This window comes from Rhinolophus ferrumequinum, chromosome X, assembly GCF_004115265.2.
Source record: "Rhinolophus ferrumequinum isolate MPI-CBG mRhiFer1 chromosome X, mRhiFer1_v1.p, whole genome shotgun sequence".
Taxonomy (NCBI): Eukaryota; Metazoa; Chordata; class Mammalia; order Chiroptera; family Rhinolophidae; genus Rhinolophus; species Rhinolophus ferrumequinum.
The window spans coordinates 112,167,690-112,181,268 of record NC_046284.1 but is presented as its reverse complement, the minus strand read 5'-3'; the positions used below and the strand labels follow the sequence as shown (position 1 = coordinate 112,181,268).

General features: G+C 40.6%; 1 protein-coding gene and 1 long non-coding RNA gene across 6 annotated transcripts in view; one reads left to right on the top strand and one right to left on the bottom strand.

The window, feature by feature from the left end:
- Positions 1 to 13,579, bottom strand: part of ADGRG2 (adhesion G protein-coupled receptor G2) — a 63,909-nt gene that overhangs the window by 40,530 nt on the left and 9,800 nt on the right. The window lies entirely within an intron of this gene.
- LOC117022757 (uncharacterized) overlaps positions 7,796 to 13,579 on the top strand; it is a 102,539-nt gene continuing 96,755 nt past the window's right edge. The window contains exon 1 of the long non-coding RNA XR_004423118.1: positions 7,796 to 7,922. This is a non-coding gene — a long non-coding RNA (uncharacterized LOC117022757). The remainder of the gene's footprint in view (positions 7,923 to 13,579) is intronic.

The window sequence follows — 13,579 nt, the reverse complement described above, 5'->3', positions numbered from 1 at the left end:
ATGGGAATGAACGTAAAATGAGTTGCAAATAGCTACCAAAAGAGGGCAGTATGTTAATTTACTATTATTTTCAACAGCCTAATCATTACTTCTTTTCAATTCTCTACAAAGATTTATCTTTGGTGAAGCAATTCTTCCAATTTAACTGTTGATGATGCTCTCTATATTTTGTTATATAATGAATGGTTTAGTACATTTTAAACTAAAAATGATGACTAAGAATTCTAGTTGTTGGCTAATATTCATTATAATTTGTAAAAGTAAATGTATACATCTGCATAAATTAATCTTCCATTAACTGTGCTTCTGTTTATACCTATTAGCACAGACTTTATACCTATTAAGCCACTTCTTTTTTTATGAGTTAAACTAGATCAGATGCCTCTGGGTGTATAAACTGCAAGAACTGCTATGTTATTTATTTTGGGAGGATACTTAGATTCCTTAAAAGAAAAGTAATTCTGTTTTTTCTCTATGAAAAACAAAATACATTTACTGGAGAAACTTCAGAAATTATAGATAAACAAAAAGAAAAAAATTAAAACTACCTATAATTTCACCACCTACAGATAAATGACATTAACATTTTGGCATATATTCTTTTCTCTCTATACATGCGTATGTATATGTATTATATATCTACATATATACAGTTGACCCTTGAGCAAAGTGGGGATTAGGGGCATCGACCCCACCCACCCATGCAATCAAAAATCTGCATATAACTTTTGATTCCCCCAAAACTTAACTACTACAAGAACACTCGGCATATTTATGTTCTTTTTCTTTTTCGTACACCCCTACCTCTGGCAACCACCATTCTGTTTCCTGTATCTGTAAGTGCAGGATTTTGTTTTTTATTTTGATTCCACATGTAAGTAAGACCATAAGATATTTGTCTTTCTCTGTCTGACAGTCTCGATGTGACTTCTTTATATCCTTAGCTATAAAACTTCTGTTGAGCTAGACTTCTGTTGGCCAGAAGCCTTACTGATAACATAAACAGTTGATGCACACATATTTTGTATGTTATATGTTTTATATACTGTATTTTTACTATAAGCTAGAGAAAAGAAAATGTTATTAAGAAAATCATAAGGAAGAGAAAATACATTTACAATATTTATTGAAAAAAATCCACCTATAAGTGGACCCAGCAGTTAGTTCAAACCCATGTTGTTCAAGAGTCAACTGTATATAGATAAATGAATATATGTGTACGTGTATATATGTATTTATATGTATGATAAGAAACATCATATCACACAAGGTATTTATAACCTGGTTTTTCTCATGACAGTATAACGCAATAACTATTTATAACCTAGTTTTTCTCAGTGTATGCAGAGCGTTAGTTTAGTCCCTTGATTGCCCTAATTTAATTGGAATTGACTCTTTTTAGTCTTTGTCTTTCAATATATCCCTCATGTTACTTTAATATTCCACCAATCAAAGAGTCTTAGGAGCTCTCTTTGTGGGAAATCAGTCATTCACACTTTAGTATGAATTAATTCCAACTGGCTGAATTCTTCTGCTCATGTAGCAAAGACCTACCATACTGAGCCATATTGAAAAGTATTGGGAAGAATCAACATTCCATATAGGCTACTATGAGAATGACACCATTAGTGTGGGAAGCTGAGGTGGAGTAGGGTAGGAATGTGGTACAAGCAGGGAATAGCGTGAAGGCACTGAGGGATGGAGAGTGATTTTGATGGGCAACAGAGGCTAATACTGCTTCCTTTACAATTTTGCCCAGTGGCTGACCATAGCCACCAATGTTCCCAGCCTTCTCCACGGCTAAATCCTTTGACCAGAGCTATGTACCCACAGAGAAGGGGACTGATTTGAGTTTCACCTCTTTCTTAGATGTTAGAGGACATGGACAAGTCAAGGGTAATAGGAGAGCCAGAGCAAAGAAGGAAGTTTCCTGGGAAAACCACAAAATCGGTTGGCCATCTCTGGGTAGACAAGTTTGACAGGCATGGACTCACAAGCAAGAGGTAAAACCTGATCAAAATGTAGAGCAAGAGCTAGACCAGCCCACCCCACAGGCAGAGCTGGCCTCTTCTACCGTGGAACCTACAGGGCTCCCAGCAGTGATCTACATTGATGAAGGGAGGGAATCTGGTAAATAGAAGTTAGAGATTTGAAAACTGTTTTTGTCCACTTTTTTTCTTTGTGCATTCTTTTCCCTTTTTCTAGGCCTGATTACTCAGTGACTAACATTTTATTCCCTTTTTCTGCCTCTCATTGTGGTGCTCCATCACTTCCCCTGGTTCAACACAGCTGTCCCCATAGGCCTTACATTTTCTTGAGTATCAGTTTGTTTCTCTTGGGCTCTCTCCTAACTCACTTCCCATTTGTTACAACCAAAGAGGTGGTCGTCATTTCCAGTGAGTCATATATTTGAGTTCCATGCCACTCTTAGAAGACAAAACATTTCCATTGTTAAAAAGATTCATAAACAAAGAAAGGAAAAACAGTTAAATTTTTCAGATTTTCCTTTGGAAACCGACAAAGAGCAAATTTTAAAGCATTATTCATTTATTGAAGTCTTGATTTAAGTCAATAAATAAAATTATTGTGATGTGTCTATAAAATTTACTCAGTATGGCTCCCTAGTGGTTTTTGAAAACAAAGTCCGTATATTCCAATTAAACTGAGCAGGAGTTTGGCATGCATACGCTTAGAATGGAAGCCAAACAGAGGAACTGGAAACTCAAGAAACTGGCCCCCTCGATGGAGTCTCTTTCCCTACACTGCATCCCTGGCACTTGCTTTCAAAGTTATTGCCACCACCTCTCAAACTCCAATCCCACGCGGCCAAGTGTGGTTGAAGCACGGCCATGTGAATGCCTTACTGTCGTTGCCTCTCCAACTCCATATATCTAAGAACTTATCCCTCATCGCTCCACGTCATTTCCATACCTGATCAGTTCCTGAATTTGACGGTATTGCTGGTAACACCAGCCAGATAGTTTAAGCTGGACACTTCAGTGTATTAGTTTCCTGTTGCTGCTGTAACAAATTACCGTGAACTTAGTGGTTGAAGACAACACAAATGTGTTATGTTCGAGTTCTGTTGATAGGCTGCATTCCTTTCTGGAGGCTCCAGAGGAGAATCTGTGTTCTGCTTTGGGGGTAGGGAGGAGGGGTTTGGCAGAATTCAGTTCCTTGTGGTTGTAGGACCGAGATCCTCATTTTCTTGCTGGTTGTAAACTGAAGGGTGTTCCCAAATTCTAGAGGCCACCCACATATCTTGGCCCATGCCCCATTCCTCCGCCTTCAAAACTAGCAACAGTGGGTTGGAGTGGGGAGTCCTTCTCATGCGGCATCCCTCTGACTCATTTGTCAGTCTTCCTCTTCCACTTTTAAGAACTCTCGTGATTACATTGGGCCCGCACAGGCAATTCATGATAATCTCCCCATTTCACAGTCCTTAACTTTAATCACATCTGCAAAGTCCCTTTTGCCATGGAAGATAACGCAGTTACAGGTTCCAGGCATTGGGATATGGACATCTGTGGGGAAATCATTATTTCCTACAATACTCAGAAATCCAGTTTTTGTTACATTATGAAGAAATGAGTTGCAAGGAACCACTCTTTAGGAAGAAAAAAATCCCTCAGGAGTTAAGTGAAGGGTCCAGAAACCCAGAGTCAGTTTCAGCAACAGAGCTGAGTCTACAAACTGAATGTTCACTCTCTCACCATTGCTCCTGACTTCTCAATTCCCCACTCCCCACCTCACCTCTGTCAACCATCGTATGCATTCGTCTCACTGTAATAAGGGGCTGTTGAAAGGATTAAAGAGAGACTATGTATGTGTAATAATAGCGAAAAGTGATTCCTGTGATCCAGGCTTAATGTACTAAGGGCATTGTACACAGTTTGTTATTCAAGCAGCCAACAATTCTATGAGATGTGTGAATTTATTAGCATCCGTCCTTTTCAGTGCTTGAGAAATTGAGGCTGGGAAAGATTTATTGACTTGTTCAAGCAGCAATTCATAGTAGAGCTGGGATTTGAACCCAGGCAGCCTGACTTCAGAGCCTACCCTCTGAGCCTCTATCCTACCCTGCTTCCAATGACAAACTCTGCAGACCATAAACTAGTAGATCAATGTAGGTATTGTTCTTAATATTCTCTAATCTCTCTCCTCTTTCCCTTCTTCCCATGCCCACTGCCCCCTTCTAAGCCCTTATATGTGAGTGAAATATTAGAACACTGGAATCTTTTCATTGGAAGGGATCTTAACGTTCTTTGCCTCTAACTTCTCCCCCAATGCAGTAAGCCATCGACCAAATGCACACCACTGACTCCCAATCCCAATTCAGTTCCCAAACAAGTTCTATCTTGCCTACACAGTGGGAATCACACTGAAGTTTTTGAAAGTTTGAAATATTAATCAACATTTATAAATCAGGAGATTTCCAATAAAGTTTCAAATTTTCACCCTTCCGAAATCAGAAGTTTTAGAAAATGACCCCTTTATGTCAGCTCTCTGGCCCTCTAAAGCATGCCCTAGATGCAGAAACCGATGGAGATGGCTCTCTCCTCTTTGTATCTTCAAGTTTATTCACTGACTACACCACTCACGTGGCATTTAGACATGTACTGTTGGGTACTGTTATTTAACTTTTCCACTGTATGTCTTATTTTCCCAACTAGATGCTAAGCTGCTTGATTATTTATTATCTTACGGGACTCTAGTCCAGTGCCTTGTATCTGGTAGATGTTCAAAAATATTTTTGGATTGACTGATGACATCGTTAAGGGGTCTCTGTCAGTCAGGAACCCATGGCAGGTAGTTCAAGAGAAGGAATTTAATCCAAATATTGCAAGGGGTCAGGTCCCTGTGATACAAAGCAGACCAGGGGAACGATAGGGAAAGGATCTGAGAGCAACGAGGCAGAGTCCATGAAGGAAAGGCTTGAGAATACTTCTTGGATGGCTATTAATCAGAAACTGAGGTTTGGAGTAGTAGTTATAACTATCAATCACGGTAGATAAATTGCCTAACAGATCTTACAGATGAGTGCTAAAATGGCCTTTCAAGTACAGATCGCACACAACATAAAACAATTCATCAGTGATCTCACTAATGTACACTTTATTGACTCTCCTTCTTTTCCTAATGCCCTCTCCCTGCTCCTTCACTCCGGATTCCTGGGATCACCTCCCAAACAAACTACCTGCACCCAAGTCATGCAAAGTCATGTCTGGGTGTTTCTGAAGTTTTTATTTTTCTCCCCACTATTTGATACTGTGGGGGGTGGTGTAAGACTTAAAAGGTGAGCAGGCTGGTTGTCTTAAACCTGTGACCCTGGAAATAGTAATGAATATTTATTTCTAACACATTCACCCTCAAGTTGGATGGGAAAGATAAAGGCTTTATCTTCTAGGAGTGGATCTAAAGAGGATATGACTAGTCCCCTTGCATGAATCTTTTGCACCCAACTGAAACTTGTAATCTGGGAGCAGCCCTTCTCTGGATTGAATTGCTGTTCCATAGAGAGATGATTCAAAACAAGGCATGACGCCTAGGCACTCTTATATGGGAACCCCAAGCAAAACTATTGTTTTGTTATTATATTGGCCCGTTAGTGCTTGAGACAACAGGCACTCTTCCAAAGCTGTATTGTTAGATTTTACTACATAACCAACAACATGAATGAAAACATTTCTACTTTGGCACAGCCGAAATATGTTTACTTCAGCTGTGACCATCTCACGTCATACTGCTCAATAAATACTCTGATATAACGTTTTTATTAACTGATTAATAATGATATCATTAAAGAAAACTTCAGCTCCTAGATGATGGAACTTCCCAAAGTGCAAACAATCAGCAATTCTACGTAGGCCTTGGCCAACACGGGAAGAGTGTCAGATGTGTTACCCTCCAGCCCCTGGTTCTTGCTCTTCTCCCACCCTCACACAGTACCACCCACCTGTCCCCTTGCCCTTTACCCCCCCCCCCCAGAACTGATCTTGGCTCTCTCAGGGGTTTATGGACCATCCCTTCCCCAAGGGTCTAGGAGATGCTTTTGGGAGTGTCCCTAAAGTCTCTGAAATAGAATGCAAATTTCTGTGTATGTTCATATGCATTTTTTTCTGGAAAGAGTAAAGTCCCAAAAGAGTCTGTTTTTAACTAATAAGCATTTATATAGCATTACTATGACCAGGCACTTCACAAACACGAACTCATTTGGTCCTGATAACAACCATACAGGCAAGTTACCTCCACTGTACAGACAGGGGCAGAAACGGAGGCACAGGGAGGTCAGGGAATGTGCCCAGGATCACCAGTAAAAGGGCAGAACTAGGATCTGAGCGTAGGCTCTCCAGCCCAGCACCGCCCCCCCCCCCCCCGAGCTGCTGCTTATCTTGGGCTGTGGTCTAAAAAATTGAAGCGCCTCCAACCTACTGGCTGTCCACCCTGCTCTGCCAGGAGGGCTGTGTACTTTGGGAAGGATGAGAGCCTTGAAATGAACTCTTTCTGACAGGTAGGGATATTGGGGCCTCATCCCCCCTTCCCGGGGCTCCTGAAGTTAGACAGTTAGACTGGAATCTAGGCTGCTAGTCATGGCCAGTGCAGGTAACGGAGTATTTTGGTTGTGCTTTCCATTTAAAATGCTAGCCACGATTTGTGTCCATTCTACTTCTGAAGGCTGGTAGCTTCTGGAGCTATTTCAGTGTGATATGTAAATGTTGCTTAGTGCTTCAGGGGCGGGCTGGAGGAAGGCAGACTGGCCTTTATTGAACACTTACTACACTGGTGTTATATCCATGCATCTCCATGGAATCTCCCCACATTCCCGTGAAACCTGAGGCCCTCTACCCAGACCTAATCCCCCCTGCCTCCCCTCACTCAGCCACACTGGCCTCCCTGCTGTTCCTCCAACACCCCGGGCAGATTCCCATCTCAGGGCCTTTGCACGTGCTCCTCCCTCTGCCGAGAACAGTTTTCCTCCAGAGAGCCCCTTGGTTTGTCCTGGTGCTTCCTTTGAATGTCACCTTCTCTAAGAGGCTGATCCAGACCACTCTATTTCAAGTTACAACACTTTCACCCTTAGCCTGACCCTTTCCATCCCCTTATTCACAGCAGTCCTTGCCATCTGATGAGTGTATATGTAATTATGTATGTGTGAACACACATGCGCAGACACAGCCCTAAGAGTGGATGTCTCCTAACACTTGGTGCCCTAGACTCCTCGCTTGCCTCGCCCTGGTCCCGGTCCTCTGTGATAGATAAGATTATTTTTTTACCTCCACACACTGATTTCCACCCCCGTGGGGGCTATATTGCCCCCGTGAGAGAATGCATGCTCTAGGATTACCTCTGTTTCCTCACGAAGAGATACAGCTTAAGGAAAGCAGCTTGTGCTTGGGGGCCCTGCCTCCCCGTCACCACTAGTGTCTAGGCTGATTCTGCTGGTAGTTGACAAGTTCTTTCACACCAAAGCACCTGTAATTTCTGGATTAGCCAGAGTTTCTTGTAGAGTTTTAAGTGCAGAAGCACCTGGAAATGTGGGGGTGGGGGCACTAGTGGTTAGGGTACGGAGTTTCCAGTCTACCTGTGCCACTCTTTGCCAGCTCAGAATCGAGCAGTAACCCCTTGGCGTCTTAGTTTAGGTTCTCTGGGGGCAAAGAGCCTAAGAGAAGGACTTGGGTGTCAAATGGATTCCTCATTCTCCCCTCTCCCCAGCTCCTGGCACAGAACTATATATATATATATATACACACACACACACAAATATATATATATATATATTTGTATTTTTTTATATAGCTATGAAATAAACGAGGAACGTGACCTGAAGTGGGAAGGCCAGAGAGCAGACAAGACACGACGAGGACTTGAACCCGTGCTTGGGAAGCTGGCATGAAAAGAGACGTTCAACAGACACTTCTAAGGTAAGAGGGGATTTGGGGAGTCACTGGGATGTCAGGGCGAGGGAGAAGCAGGAGTCAGCCTGCCAACGGTTAACCTATCAAACGCCAACGATCTATGTGATATTGCCCTGAATCCTGCAAGTGACGTAGGAAGGTTAACCTACACTCTGAAGCCCAGGCAGCCTAGTTCCAAATCCATCACTTTTTAAACATTTCGTACAACTTTTGTGATCTACCACTATGTAACTGTGGATCACTTACATAACCCACCTGGCACTTCAGTTTTCCATCTGGAAAATAGGAATGAAGATCATACTTCATAGGTACTACTGTGGCCAGTATTGAGAAGAATACACAGTAAATACTGCACATGTCAGCAATTAATGCAATGATGCTCTCTCATTGTATTTTCCTCATTTTCCTGGTGACTTTTCTAAAAATGATCTCTCTCTTCTATCAAGCAAGACTTCCACTTCAGTTTCTTTTCTCTTTATATTGTTTGTTTCAAATTGCGCTTGGGATTTTCAAAAATGCTCCTGGGACCACTTTGGAAACATGTGAGAAATGAGGCACAAGTGAAAGGGTTTCAGAAATGGTGACCATAACTTATGTTTCCTAAGTTCTTACACAAAGTCAAGACCAGTAAAATTTCAAGGAAAGATTGGTAGGCACAGATAATCATGGTGTGATTAGGTCTACCTAGGGTTCATAGTCTGGCTCCTAAAATTTAACATTAATTTCTTTTCTGATTATAATAAAAATGTGGGCTTATGTGGATCAAATTCTAAACAACAAATGGATAAAGAAGATGTGGTATATATACACAATGGAATACTATTTGGTGGTAAGAAAAGATGATATAGGAACATTTGTGACAACACGGATGGATCTTGAGAGTATAATGCTAAGCGAAATAAGTCAGACAGGAAAAGCAGAGAACCATATGATTTCACTGATATGTGGTATATAAACCAAAAACAACAAAAGAACAAGACAAACAAATGAGAAACAAGAACTCATAGACACAGACAATAGTTTAGTGGTTACCAGAGGGTAAGGGGGGTGGGGGGTGGGAGATGAGGGTAAAGGGGATCAAATATATGGTGATGGAAGGAGAACTGACTCAGGTGGTGAACACACAACGGGATTTATAGATGATGTAATACAGAATTGTACACCTGCAATCTGTAATTTTACTAACAATTGTCACCCCAATAAATTAAAAAAAAATTCTAAACAACAGAAAAGTTTAAAGAAAAACTTCAAATGATAATGTTGGTTGGTTGTAAGGATCTGCAAAATATCTTTCAGCCAGTTGCAAAACAGAAACAAATACAATCTTGGGAGATGTTAGTATCATGTTTCATTTAAAAGTGTTAACAGATATAAAACTGAGTTCATTAGCTTTCTAGTATGTGTGATGGCTTTGTCATGTAGCATCACAGCTAGGCTGAGCTCTGTTTTCCAGAGTTCCCTTTTCTATATGTTTTCCAATAGTGCAGAACACAAGAGAGCTTCTTGTGCGAGATTTGGGCGGAAGTGGAGGAGCAGCCATTTTGTAGTTCCCACACATTGGTGATTATTAGCTGTCTAACCTCATTAATATGAGGGAGCTGCCAGCTGGCAACTGCTCTACCTTCCTCTGGATCCGCCTTAGGCTTTTCCGACACCTGAGCCAGGTATGTATTTAATTTTTGTTGAAGGGCTCAGCTTCTGCAGGACGTCCACACCAAGGTCATAGGCAACGAGAACTAATGTGGATTTCAGTCTATTTTGTGACTACAACTCGTGCTTGTGCGTTTCAGCTTGTTCTTGCTCTCTCCCATCTTATATGTGTCCTCTTCCCTACTTGCCTGCCCATCATAGATGTCAAGTTCTAGCCTCAGATGTGAATACAACAGCTTTATAGAGACTGCTTAACCAGCTTCTACAGGTGTATAAAGTCAAATACCTGTGACAGACAGATTCCTTAGTGTGTGTGTATGCACACGCACACTCGTGTGTGTGTGTGTGTGTCCTTAGTGATTCCCCTTCTCTGATTGAACCCTGACTTATATGAGTATGTAGTTTGAAATAGAAAAGTTCTAAAGCAATTAGAACAAATAGTCTATAGCTGCACTATTCAATATAATAGCCACTAGCCACAAGTGGCTACTTAAATTTAAATTAAATAAAGTTAAATGAAATTTAAAATTCAATTCCTCAGTCACTTTTCATGTGCTCAATAGCCACATGTGGTTGGTGGCTACTGTATTGGGCAGTACAACTATCGAACACTTCCATTATCACAAAAATTTCTATTAGACTACGCTGGTCTCTAGTGATAATGGCTAGTATTTACTGAGTTCTTACAATGTGTCAGATGCATTGCAGGCATTTGTTTTACATGCATTAACTCATTTAATCTGCATATAACTATGAGAGAGGTACTGCTACTTCACAGATAAGGAAACTGAAGCACAGCGATTAAATACCTTGTTACAGTCAGAGTTACATGCCATGCTGCAAGGGTCCCAGTGGCCTGGGTTGGCACAAAAGAGGTGGGTGGCTCTGGTAGAGGTTCTTGCCCTCAAATGACTCTCTCCTGATTTGACAATGAGCATCTCAGTAGTGACCATATGGACTCTTTCTTAGATTGTATGAATCTGGGTTCTTATGTGATCCCAAGAAACGATGCGTATCCCACCCCAACCCACCTTCCAATAGCAGAATGAGATGTACCAACAACCTTGGTGAGAAGGATCATAGTCAGATGTATTAGTTAAGGAAAGGCAAGTTGCTGCAATAAATAAACCCTGAAATTTCAGGGGTTTGAAAAAATAGGATTTTATTTTCCACATGCAAAGTCCAATCAACACCCTAGAGTAGAGTGCAGGGTGGGGCAGAAAGAGGGGCATCTGCTCCATGTAGTCATTCAGGGACCCAGGTTGACAGAGGCACGGCCACCTTCAACATGAAGATTCCAAGTTTGCTCTGTAGAGTAACATTCATCCGGCAAACAGGGAAAGGGAGAGAGCGAGGGGAATCGGGAGATTTCTAATGGCTAGGCCTGAAAGTGGCAAACATTGCTTCTGGCCATATGCGTGGGCCAGAACTCAGTCACATGGCCACTTCTAATTGTAAGGGAGGTTGCTAGGTAGGTATGTGATGAGGAAGGAAAAAAATAAAAGTTTGGTGAGCAGCCAGCCAGTCTTTGTCACATCAGATTTAATTTGCTGTGGAGTAATTAATACCCACATGGGACAAAATTAATGCTAAAATCACTCTCTAGCCACCATTTTCTCTCTTGTTCTTTGTCATGATATTGACAAGGTCAAAAGTCAGAGAATCAGTATGAATTGGAGGAGGAAAAGTCCTTTGCCACTTTGAGGCTAAGTAGGAACGCCCCCTTCTTTGTGACTCACCTCCCCAGCTTTGCTCACAGCTAACATCCATAGCATGGTGTTTTCATGACGCTGGAGAGTGGGACTCCCACGTGATGAGCGAGTTCTGTAAACGGCTGTACTACATACTAGTAAAACCACTAAGAAAGGCTAGAATTATGTATAGTCATGCTGCATCCTACTTAGTTGGAAAAGTTGTAGTATTTTTGAGTTGTCTTTGTTTCGAAGCCATGTAAACCCTAACCTTTGCTCTAGTACTTCTGGGTAGAAGATCCTTAGCAGGCCCCAAGGGCTTTGTAGTATTGGTGGCTCCTGTTCTAATGTCTTCTCTTTATAGGTGTTTGGCTTGTCATGAGCTTTGAAAGTCTGATCTGGGATTCCTCACTTTTCATAATGTGTATTTCTTGACTTGGTGATCTTCTCCATACGAATAAAATGCCCATGTCCATTTATTTCCAATGGCTGAATGAGCATGCCTCCTTAACCAAGCTTTAAATGTGAGTAAGAGGCTGGGCTCTTGAGGGAGACCAACTTGGGTTCAAATCCTGGCTCTGCCTTAACTAAGTTTCTAACATTTCTCTGCTTGTATTTCTTCATCTGTAAAATGGGGGTGATTAGTTTGAATGAAATTATATTACATTTATAAAGTATTTTATCACAGTTCCAACAATAAGATGTAATGATTATGAATTCAGACTATATGATTTTGTTTCCTTGGATAAAGTTTACCTTTATGTAATAAACTGTTTTTTTTTTCCTTGATGCAAGCAATGTGATATCAGTAATTTGTAGAGGGACATTTAAAAAATCATGATGATGGCTGCTTTCCAAGATTTGCATGTATGTGATTTCCATTCTAACTATAAAACATTCTTATGTAGTCACTAATGTTTGATTAGTGAGCATATCTATTACAACACTGTGTTTGTCTAATTCAAGTTTCCATAGCTTAGGACCATAGGAAGGCACCTTCTAGAAAGACCATGGGGTTCCATCCTTCGCCTTACACATCAGGAAACTGAAGTTCATAGAAATCCATTTCAGAGGTGAAGGAGACTTGAAGATGACCTAGTATATAATATTGTAAATCTAGAAAACTGGCAGAGGTAGTCACCTTGACACTATTTCATTATTTCAAAAATTGTCAATTTACCCACAATAAGCAGCATAAGAAAATTAGAGTGTGATGTTTGCTTTGTTTGAAATTATATGTATACTGGTTTTCTATTGCTGATCACAAACACTGGATACAGTTAGATATGTCTTTGCTCAACACATAAATGGGAGGAAATTTTTACTTAAATAAGTCCTTTGAAAGATAGTATCTTTTAGGACTTGGAGTTCACCAGAAGAAAAGAATTACAAAATGGGCCATAGGTATGGAAAAGACTAGATACCAAACTAGTTCAACCCCCTCAGTCTACATGTGAGGAAACAAGCTCAGAAACATGAAGAGATTTGCCCAGAGTTTGTTCATTTATTACAATTTTTGAAGGCCTACTGTTTGCTGGCCACTGGGTTATAGCAGGGAATAAAACAAAGCCCCCTGGCCTCAAATAGAGCTTACATTCTAGTGATATTACGCAACTCACTTGAAAGTTTTAAAATTCTTTGAAAATATCCTATAACTGAAAATTCTTCACTAATTCAAACTCATTCCCTCCTGCCTGTACACCAAAACCCAGAATTTGTTCGACTTTACTGTGAATCCAAACCAGTGTAATAACAAATCATATTCTCTATTAGGAGCAAGGCAAAAAAGGCTATATAGTTGAAACACAACATAGCTATGTCTTCACTTCTTGTTTATTCAATTAATCAGGTAATTATACGCAATTCTAATTTTATTCACCAAAGCAAGACCATTGCCCATTTTATAGTTTTGATTTCTTTCTTCTTGAAATTAACAAAATTCTACACTATAAGAAATACTATAGCAATAAGAGGGTAACTTTTACTTTATGCTGTGTGCATCCCTGAAAGAAGAGGAAAGGATATAGGTCAAACAGGGCACCGATGTTAAAAACTAACACAGTTGCCACAGATATCATTACAAAAACATCCTCAATTTATCTTGATTTTTTATAGCACTGTGATTATGAACCCAAGACTTTTTGGCAAGATCAATGTGTTTCTTGTTATTTCCTTAAAGTAAAGATGTACCCACATGAAGGTACATTTCAACAGTGTGTTCTCTTGGAAAATCAACTTACTCCCTAATAGATTAAATCAGTGGAGATACTGCTTTTATTCCCCAGATCTCTCTTAATCTTTACCCAGTCCTTTGGGGGTATG